The following is a 10,693-nucleotide window of genomic DNA, read 5'->3' as shown; positions in this document are numbered from 1 at the left end:
AAAATATGGGTTTTTGAGGGACAAAATGACATTTTCTAGAAAAACACAACGAAGAAACTCCCCTTCCTCCCCCCCTGCCCCTGAAATCAATTTTTCTACTCAATAGCGCAGGCGAAAACGAAAAAAACACATTTAGAAATACCCGAAATGCCCCTGGAACAGAATAGGGTTAAAACTCAAAAAATGCAATCTTAAGTTTTTTGTTTCATCAAGAAGGGTATTTGTTCACCAAAGTGAGCATGCAAGTGTATGTAATATGATAAAATGGATGTGCTACAATGGCTTATGGCCTTATTACAATACATTTACAAATTTTGGTATACTAAGCCTCAAATTCTCATAAATAAGCTACAATAGCAATACTTTAGTTTTAAAGAAAGCATACTTGCAACCTTTCGAGTTAATGGCCCTTGGCCTCATGTCATACATGCAAAATGAACACTTCAAAATGTACTTCAAAATGTACAAGAAGGAAGTCATCTTAGCTTCTAAAATACCATACATCCATGGCATACAAAATATATCATCCAAAAGTAAAGCATGCTAAACAAGTGCATGTCCTTATACAAAAATGCTTCAAATGGTTCATGAGCCTCTAAGGATGATGAGCATCCAAAAACATTGTCTCCTTACCTATAAAACAACCCAAACCACTAGGATGAGTAATCAAGTTACTCATAGAAAGAAGCATATGCGTATACCCTAAAGTTTCAATATCATTGCAAGATTAATATAGACTAATACAAGGGAGCATTCCACTTAACGTTTATGTTCAAGGTGTTCTAAGGGATTATCTTAAGCTAACTTAAATGTTTCTTAGTAACACAATATCAATATTGATGTACTTAATAACATCAATTTGCAAATAGCAAAAATTACAAGTTACAATTAAACTTTGGTTGCCAACTTGGAATTTAATGCGAAATCAATTAGTGGAATACTTGGACATCAAATCTCGGATAAAGCCAAGACCTAAATGGTTATTCCGGGCATTAACCCGCTGGGAATACCACCCTAGTGCGCACTATAAATGGGTAGAACTCATACCTCCAGCACTAGAGCCAAATTTTAGCCATGTCACTTGTAACAATGCCCCAAGATAATCCAAAATATAGCAAGTTCAAAACTCATACATAATTATTAAGGCATAAACACCACCTTCCATGCACAAGTATTTTGAAACCAAACAAACCATGTCTTAGGGCTTCCAAGTCTTGAATGGCATAATAAATGACAAGTACTCTTCATGATATAATTTGCAAAACAATATCACCAACTTATCAATTTAAATCATGCCTCAACAATAAACTTTATATACTAGATTACAACATTATAGTATTAAGCTTTTAAAATAATTACAATTAATCATCAACAAAAATATAGAATTATCACCACCATAATTATAACAATTCAAGTCAATAGAAATTGTCTGTAGCATTAATAGTTCTATAAGAGTTCTATATTACTACCACATGTGAAATTACTAGAATTTAGCATACTACTAAATCACATGATCTTTCTACACATGGTGTATACATATCATGCATGCTTAAATCAATAAACCCTAAGTCAAAAGTGAGGGTTTCTTATAATATGCAAGACTATCATATTAAAAGTATGTATACAATATATATTAAACCCCAGAGAATTTTAAAACACTTAAAATATAAACATACTACCACCTTTACCTCAATAGAGAATTGGATCTCTGTAATCCAAAGCAACCAAGCACAAAATGGATATAAAGTTTAGGGTTAATGAAGAGGAGAGCAAGAGGAAACTTTTGTGTCCTAAGGTTTTTTGTCTAAGGTGAGTGGAAAGAAGCCAAAATGAAGAAATAAGCTATTAACCAAGCTTTTCTCCAATGGTGGCTATATTAGGGTTCTTGAGAGTAATGAGAGTGAAGAAGATAATATGAAATGTGGTGAGTGGAGGATCTAGTATTCCTCCACTCACTATGTGCTTTGACACTACCTCTCACACACACACACAATGCAAGACTTAATTTGGTGCCTACACTTGTCACTAATTCATGGCTCATTCCAAAACTTAATCCTAAGCTTACACTTGTCAACCATTTAAGCCAACAAGTGCACCAATCCTAGGCCAACAAGTGGGTGAATCTCCACCCTTCAAATGTGAAGAGATCATGCTTCCAAGTCATTCCGCCTCAATGCCAACAAGTGGCTCCATGAGAGTGTGACACTTGTCACACTTTCCAAAAATTTCTAAAGGGTCCTTTTCCAAAATATCTTCCAAATAAAATTGCAAGATGGTCCCCAAGACAAAAAATAATTATTTAAATAATTACACTAAAACCTTGAAATCAAGAATAATTACAATAAAATATGCATCCATGCCTTTTTACTAAAAGATAAGCAACTAGAATGTATTTTCTACAAAAGTAAAAATACAATTATCATGTAAATCAAATATCATGGATGCATGCAAAGCCGGAATCAAATCCGAGCACGAAAAATGAGGTTATGCAAGGTAAAATGATAAATGGGAAAAAAGACGAAATAGGGAAAAGATGAAAAAAAGAAGAAGAAATTACCCAAAAAAAAAAAAAGAAAAGAAGGAAAATGACCGGGCCATTACACATAGTGTCGTACTACAATCAGTCCATTCAAAATGGATAATTCATAATATTAAAGGCTCCAATCAAGTTGTTAGGGTGAACTCATTTGATACAATAAACAGAGAAACGAAACCCACATCAAAATAAATAAGGTAACTAGATCATGCATGCACCCATGAACCAAATTGGAATAAATTAAAGAAAAAAATAAAAAAAACAAACAAAGATAAACCATTTCCTTTAACAAATTACAAACAATAGATAACATCCCAGGATTCTAAGAGATTATGCAAGTTTCATGCTATTATTCAACCTGAAATATAAGAGAATTGCATTAACAATACAAAATTCAAAGAGAAATATGTAAGTTTCATGCTATTGTTAATTATATGATATGTAATCACTGTTACAAAAAAAAATAGGCCTATCCAACTAGAGAACAACCCTTGATATAAAAACAAGGAATTTTGACCTTCACATCTTGAAGCTTGAATATGTTTATTAGTTATGAAAGACTTGTCTTGAGAAATATATAACATATTGTTGGTGTACTAGAAACAAAGAAAAATCAAATAGAATAAATTTTATATTTAAAACAAAATATAAACTAGACAAAAACACCTATTCGCCTACATGCAGGTGTAAATCTCATGGATGGTTATCTTGAAGTTTGGGGGATTTTTATCATCTCTTTTTTTTTTAACTTTTTCTTTTTTCCCTTTTCTTGGTTGAAATTTATATCTGTTTAAACTAGAAGTCCCCCCGTTACAACTCTGGTAGAGTTGTATTTGCTTATACGAAGCAACTACAATATGGTCATCCTTTCATGTAATAAAAAATGACTTGTTCGGTTCCCCACTGATCCTTGGGCATAAAAAGGTTTGGGTACCATTATAATATCTTGACTAGTTTAAAAACTGCTTTGTTTTATACCATCTTGCTTTTCAGTTATCAAGTGAAAATCAGTAGAATGAGACATAATAGTATTTTCTAAAAGCTACATAATACATTGATTTATTTCTGTTAGCCCTGTTTTTTTTAACCCCTGATTTTTTTAATTCATTTTTCAAAGGTGACCAGTAGCAAATGCCTCTGATTTTCTTCTTTGAACTTTTAAAAATAAAAAATATATATTAATCATTTAAACTATATATATTCACCTTTTACAATCAACTAAAACATGTGAGGAAATAACAATAAATTAATTAGATGAAAAAATTCTGAAGCTATTAACTTCCCAACCTTTAATAACATTCATTCTAGAATGAAGTATGTGATTTAATTAATTAATTAATTAATCAATCGAGAAATAAAAGCAAAAATAAACTTGTTGTTACCTGTGTGATAATGTTTTTCTTTTATTCGGCTTACCCTAAAATAAAATTAAAAAACAAAAACCCTAAGAATAATAATAATGATAGGGATACTAAAAGTAAACAAAATAATTAATAGTAAAGCAAAAAAGAACCCTAGGAAAATAGAAAATTTTGATTACCTACTAGTAGGTTGTATGAAAGAAACTTAGAGAACTTTAATTATATTTTCTCCCAAGCTTCATCTCCTAAAGTTTATTCTAAAACAAACGGATCAAATCAGATGAACAGATCTGATGGATATGATTGAGCTTTAAAAAATAAAAAAAAAGACAAAAAAAGCACAGTGCGTGAAGAAAAAAAATAAAAATTAAGTGAAGAAGAACACAAACCTGGACAATCTGTTAAGATTGGGGGAAGAGTGATTGGAGAGAGGGAGGTATCCTGTGGAGTATGAGGAAGGAGTGATGGTAGAGAGAAAGAAAGGCGTACTGTGGAATATAAAGTGAATGTAGAGAGAGAGAGAGAGAGAGACATGAGTGCCGAGTGGGGTGTTTGCTTGCACTGAATCCTAGAGCTTTAAGTTCTCCTTTCATAGGAGCTCTCTTGTCCTAAGAGTTTATCCTTTGGTTGGAGGTGTTTGGTTGGAGTTCTTTTGCTCCGTGTTCTTTGTTTGTTGCTCTGGTTTTTCTTGTATTGTTCTTTCCTCGTTACTCGTCTTGTTTTTGTTTGGCCGATTCATTGAGGTTGGTTGTGATCTTTCTGAATCAGTTTGTGGATTTGGTTCTGGTGGTGGTCCCGGGTTGTTGTGTGGGTCTGATTTGACTGATTTTGGTGGTGATCTGGTGGTTTCTTTGGGGGATTTGGCGTTCTTGGTGTCAGTGGGTAGATTGGCATCTTGTATAAAGGTGTTGCTCCATTTCTTGTGTTTAATCCTTGATCTTTCGCATGTCTTCTCTAGGTTGTTTTTCTAGATCGCGGATTGTTCTTGCTGAAGGGGTTCTTATCTGTTTAATTTGGTGGTGTGTCATCCCTCTGCTTATTCTTTCTTCCTCGGTTCTCCTACGTTTTTTGATCTACATCTCTAGAGGGTTACTGGATGTTGGCGGTAGGGCTCCGTTTTGGAGTTTGGAGATGGTGGTGCTTTTGATGTTCATGTTGTTTCTAGTTCGCCGGCGTAATGCTAGGAAACAGGTGATCTTTTCATTTTGTTTATTCCTTCCTCATCCTCTTTCTTTGTGGTATGTGTCTTGGTGGCAATGTTGGATATAGTGGTCTTGTCGGTGTTTTTGGTGAATCCAATGGTTTGATCGCCAGTCGGTTATATGGCTTGCCGGTTTATTGGGGCAATTTGGTGATGATTAGGAAACTATAGATTATCGGTCTTTGTGGTCGGTGTTGGTGTGGTCGGTGCACTTGGTGTTGACGTCATGGATGAGCTCAGGGATATTTATAGTGTCAGCTTTAAGAAGGATGGTGGTGGGACCTGTGCCCATGCTTTTATACGCTACGATGTCTTCACCAATTGTTATGTTGGGTACGTTTCTCTCTGTTACTGTTCTAGATATTATCTTTGTTGATTTTTGGGTTGCGGTGGGCCCTATTCTGCAGTGCATCATCACGTATGTAGCGATATTTTCCTGGGCTTTGTAGTATATTATCTTGTTGGGTATGCTTTATCTGGGTACTGCTAACCTGATGTCATGGTTACTGTCATATCTTAGTCCTCTTCATGTTAATTTTTGGGGTTCGGTGGGCGAGCTTTTGCAGCCCACAATTACTTTTGTTGCCGGGTTTTTTTTTTGTTCTATAGATTTTTTACTTTGTGGGTCTGCTTTATTTACTTTATATACTTGTTAGTTCCTTTTCATTTCTGAAGTGTGTGGCTGGCATTGTATGGCATATTCACTACGCTTCTACTTTTGACATAGTGGGTTGCCTTTTTATAATCCAGTTTACTTATCTTTATGCTTTATATGGTTTATGTTCTTGGCTTAGCTTTTTTTGTAATGACCCGATCATTTTCTTACTTTTTCCTTTTTCTTTAAATTTTGTGGATAAATTTTTTTTTCATTATCTTTTCCTTTTCGGGTTCGATTTCTCGCCTCTTAGTGTCGTCTCGAATGCTTGGAAATGGTTTCTGAGACTCTTTTCTTTGGATTGACAACTTCCTTTGAGGACCGAGTCATTTCCACATTTTTTTGCTTTTTGACACTATTCATTTTTCGTCTTTACCTTATTTCGTCTTCTTCTCGTTTTTCACTTTTACTTGCATAACCTCATTTTTTGTGCTCAGATTTGATTCCGATTTTGCATACATTCATGATATTTGAATTCCATGACATCTACATTTTTAATTTTGTAGAAATGCATATTAAATACTTACTTTCTTTGTAAAAGTCATGAAAATAAGACTTTTTGCAATTATCCATAACTTAAGGGGTTTTTGGGTAATTAAGTAAAGTAATTATTTTTCGTCTTAGGGACCATTTTGCAAATTAAATTGGAAGATATTTTTAAAAAGGACCTTTTTGTAATTTTCAGAAAATGTGACAAGTGTCACATTCCTATAGTGCCACTTGTTGATTTTGTGGTGGAACCACTTGGAGGCTTAATCTCATGACACATGGAGGTTGGAGATTCATCCACTTGTTGTCCTAGGATTGGTGCACTTGTTGGCATGGATGGTTGACAAGTGTAGGGTTAATATTTAATCTTGGAAGCTTACTTGGATTCATGACAAGTGTAGGACTCACCTTTAGTCATGCATTAGTGTGTGTGTGAGAGGTAGTGCAAGAGCACCTAGTGAGTGGAGAAGTCCACCAATTTAGCTTAGGGTTTACACATTTTAATTCATTCATCACTTTCCTCTCAAGAACCCTAAGGAAGCCACCATTGGAGAAAAGCTTGACTAGTAGCTTTGATTTCATTTTTGGTACCCTTTTACTCACCGTAGAACTTTGAACTTGGAATTTAGAGAATTTAACTATTTATGTTTAATTAAATTCTACTTTATTACTCTATGGATTTAATTGCATTTTGTAAGTTGTTTCTATATTTAAATCATGGATTTGGATTTGATGTATGTTCACTTGAATACTTTTGAATATTGGATAACATAGTTGTAACTTTTATATTCCTAAGAATATGTTTTTCCTTATTGAATATATGGTTGCTATGTGTAAGGATTTGCATACTTTGTTTTGACATCTTACATGCCATAGTAGTTGTGAATTTTGAGCATGTATTGTATAAGTTTCCAAAATTTGGATTGTGCTTGGTAAATAGTTGATATCTTATATATACATGTTGATATATATACGTTATTGCACAATTTGTTGATTTTGAAAACTTGGGGATATCGTTGTTTGGCTACGGCTAGGACTTGGTTCTAGTACGGGGGATTGTCCCTCTATATAGTCTAGTGCGCACATAGGGAGGTTACCTATGGGCTAGTAACCCTAAAGTAACTATGTTGTCGGTTTGATCCGGCGTGAAGTCCGAGTATCCACTTTGTTTGATTTCGTAATTCATTTCAAGTTGATAACTAGATGATATCGTAACTTGTTGTTCTTTATTTGATTCCCTATTTTGAGCTTAAAATGTAGCTTTATGAAAGCATGCTTCATGCGTTGTATTGGAAGTTCCATTATTGGTTAAATTGCATCGATATCATAATTTGTGTTTTGATGTTCAAATGTAGTTTAGGAATGACCTTATAGATTCATTTTGAACATAGACATTAGGTGGCATGACCCACACTTGTTGTTTTTGTATTTTGGATTTCAAGTTGAAGACTTTGAGAATCTATATCTTGTTTCCTTGTATAACATGTTTCCATGTTGTTTGAATTGTATGAACAATGTGATTATGATTTAAATGATCTAGGTAACTTAGGATGCTCCCTGGGTCTCATCTTGACATAGACGTTAGGTGGTATGAGCCCCTTTAACATGTTTCACCATAAGGTGATAAAATTGTAAAATGCTAGGTCGATGCATGCTCATCTCCTACAAGTAGCTTTATGTTACTCACCCCTATGATACTGGGGCATATTTCAGGTACAGGACTCAGGATTTGAAGATTCCATTGCTCCTTGGATGGTTTACAGTTTCTAAGTTTCTATTTTATGCAAGTGTTAGCATAAGATGCCTCTTTGTAGTCTTATTTGTTTAAACTTGTATTCATTGATTCGTATACGTAAAGTGTACGTAAGTGCACTCTTTTCAATGTATTTAATATGTATGAGATGAGGCCGGAGGCTAATGACATGTATCCCGTTTTCTATTCACTTTTGTTTTCAAAGTTTATTATGAAAATATTGGAAAATGTTAAGTCATTGCTTCATAACTTTTGCATCGGGTGTTGGAATTTCATATCTTTCCTGCCTGGACTCAGAATGAGACGATTCTTGAGTCTAATTTTGTTCATTTTTCGTTGTCCTTCCAATGGTGTGCACGGTGGCACCCTTTTCAGTGAGAAATGACCATTTGGCCCTTAGTTCATCTTTTTTTGGGTTATGCATTCTTGCTTCATTTGAGTTCCGTGGCTTCATGGAAAGGCATTTTGGGGCCTTAGGGACGATGTACATATCTTTAGGTCATTTGGCTTCTTTCGCATCCGCATTTCGGGTCCGTTACCTGGTCAACTTTCGTTTCATCACTGACGTACCGGGTTGAGAAATTCGGGTCGTTACAGGTGGTATCAGAGCTCCTAGGTTTGAATACCTTGGACGACGGGTTTTAGGTGCATATTAGCTTATGTTGCCATGCTCTATGTGTTTATGTGCTTCATGATTATATGTTTTGGTTTGATAAAATGTTTATGTGCTTACGTGCTACATGTGGTATACCGTTTGTTTAGCATGATTTAATTATTATGTAAAGAGCATGATATATGATGTATTCTAAATCAGATTTGTATATACATAACTGTGTTGCATATTTGGCATGACACGAGATTGGTCATTGAGGCTCGAGTTGAGATTGATGGTGATTGTAGTCACGGTTATATTGTAGTTTAGGTTGTTGTTGACCTAGAGTTGGTTTTAAGGTAGGTGGAGAGACACCTTTTATTTAGGCTCTCGTGGGGTGAGCCATTAGGCACAACCGTAGTACTGGATTTGTTGATTTTAGGCCATGGTTAGGTTTTGGACCTTTTGGGATCCTTGGTTATTTTGGAAGGTTCCTCTGAGATTGCAATTTTCGTGGGCGGGTACGTTATGGGCGGGTGCATGGCACAGTCATGCTACCGTACTAGCAAGCTACGAGTGCAGTTCGGATGGAATCAGCGTTGGGTTTTGTTCCGACGGGTGTAGTCCTTTTGATCAATAATGATGATGGTTGTTTTGGGGATCAGTCGTAGTGATCGATTTGGTTGTCTGATTGTATGGCTAGAGTTGCCATTTCCTTTGAGTTCTCCCTGCGCGATGACGCTTTTGGGGTCAAGTCGATTGATAAATACTTCAGGTAGAGAGAGCATTGCATTGTTTGTGTCACTTGTAGTGTCACCCTTAGATTTAGAGATGGATTGTAAGAGTCTTACCATTATGGTAAGGGCTCACATTTGTTTTGAGACAGGTTGTTGTTGCATTGGTTTTTGGAGTCAGTGTATGGCTAGGACTGGTCCTTCCTTTTTATCTAGGCACTCTAGGACTCGATGTCTATAGGGTTCATTGTTGCATCACTTTTGTTTTCTGCAGTTTCATTTACTACCATGTTAGTAGTATGATTTATGATATTGTGATTCATGAGTAGGTGGAGGTCTATTCACGTTTGCCTTCTTGTTGTGTGGCAATAACATGCCTTTTTTATATGCTTCGAGATGCCATGTTGTTACTGCGCTTTAATGACATGCTTTTATGTTTATATGGAGACGTGCAGCATGTGCTTTTGATTTTCATATATGTAAGTAGATTTTCTTTCTGATAGTTGCATTCCTTCTCATATGCATGACTTTCAGGTTTGGTTTTCCCATTCATTTCCCTAGGTCACACGTAGTCTGTATGCGAGTTTCCACAATGGTTTTGTGCTGGTTCGTGTTAGGGACTTCACAAGGAGTGAATCTCTTCCCTTTGTTGTGTTGTGCACTGTTTTGGGGTTGGTGGGTTCATGAGGATCATCGTTGTTGTCTTGAGTCCTTGGTGAGGATTTTATAGATTTTGGTCGACTTACTTCCATATAAGGGGTGAAGTCGTTGACTTTGTTGTCTTTCATTTCAAAGATGGAGTCGTAGTGTTATCCTTTTTAGAACTGGTGGTCCCCTTTCTTTCGTGTCTTCCCTTGGGGAGTTCCTGCCCTGGTTGTTAACGGTTGTGGTGCTCAAGTGAGTTGATTGGTGTGAGATCATTTTACAGAGACTTATGTCCATATCTTTGAGGATTGTTTGATTTGTGAGGTGAGCTCGATGCTCTTTTGAGAATGTCTTTTGGAGACTTGTTCCAGTTTTGGAGGCCTGGATGTGGTTGACTCTTAGGAGGAGTTTTGGAGGATCATTGTTGGATATGGCTTGCTTGTGAGTTTTCTCGTCCTAGTTATGACTAGGCATGGCCTTGAGGAATTGTAGTTCCAGTGGTTGTTTATAGATGGATCGAAATTGAGGAATTTTGATTTAGCTTGGTGTTGTCAAGTACGATTTTGAGAGACTTGTTGTATAACCTTGGTTGTCAAGATTTTGATGTGTGTGCCACTTTATGGACTTGTATTTCGAGGATCTAGTTATCCGTGATAGGTATTTTGATCCGATGTTTGATTTCGGTGTGGTTTCGTTGTTGATCTGTTTCAGGATGATATCTTGGATT

General features: G+C 35.7%; 1 long non-coding RNA gene across 1 annotated transcript; it reads right to left on the bottom strand.

Moving 5' to 3' along the window:
• Positions 1-271: 271 nt before the first annotated feature.
• LOC132311116 (uncharacterized) lies at positions 272-5,368 on the bottom strand. Its single transcript, XR_009482848.1, has 2 exons — positions 4,287-5,368; positions 272-633 (listed from the first exon to the last, which is right to left on the bottom strand). It is a non-coding gene; the product is annotated as an uncharacterized LOC132311116 (long non-coding RNA).
• Positions 5,369-10,693: the final 5,325 nt, after the last annotated feature.

The sequence above is a fragment of the Cornus florida genome, unplaced genomic scaffold (assembly GCF_030987335.1).
Source record: "Cornus florida cultivar Cherokee Brave unplaced genomic scaffold, ASM3098733v1 CherokeeBrave_3.0.0_Hap2_Chr06, whole genome shotgun sequence".
NCBI classification, from domain to species: domain Eukaryota; kingdom Viridiplantae; phylum Streptophyta; class Magnoliopsida; order Cornales; family Cornaceae; genus Cornus; species Cornus florida.
Note: the sequence above shows the minus strand (reverse complement) of the source record. Positions and strands in the feature narration are given on the sequence as shown.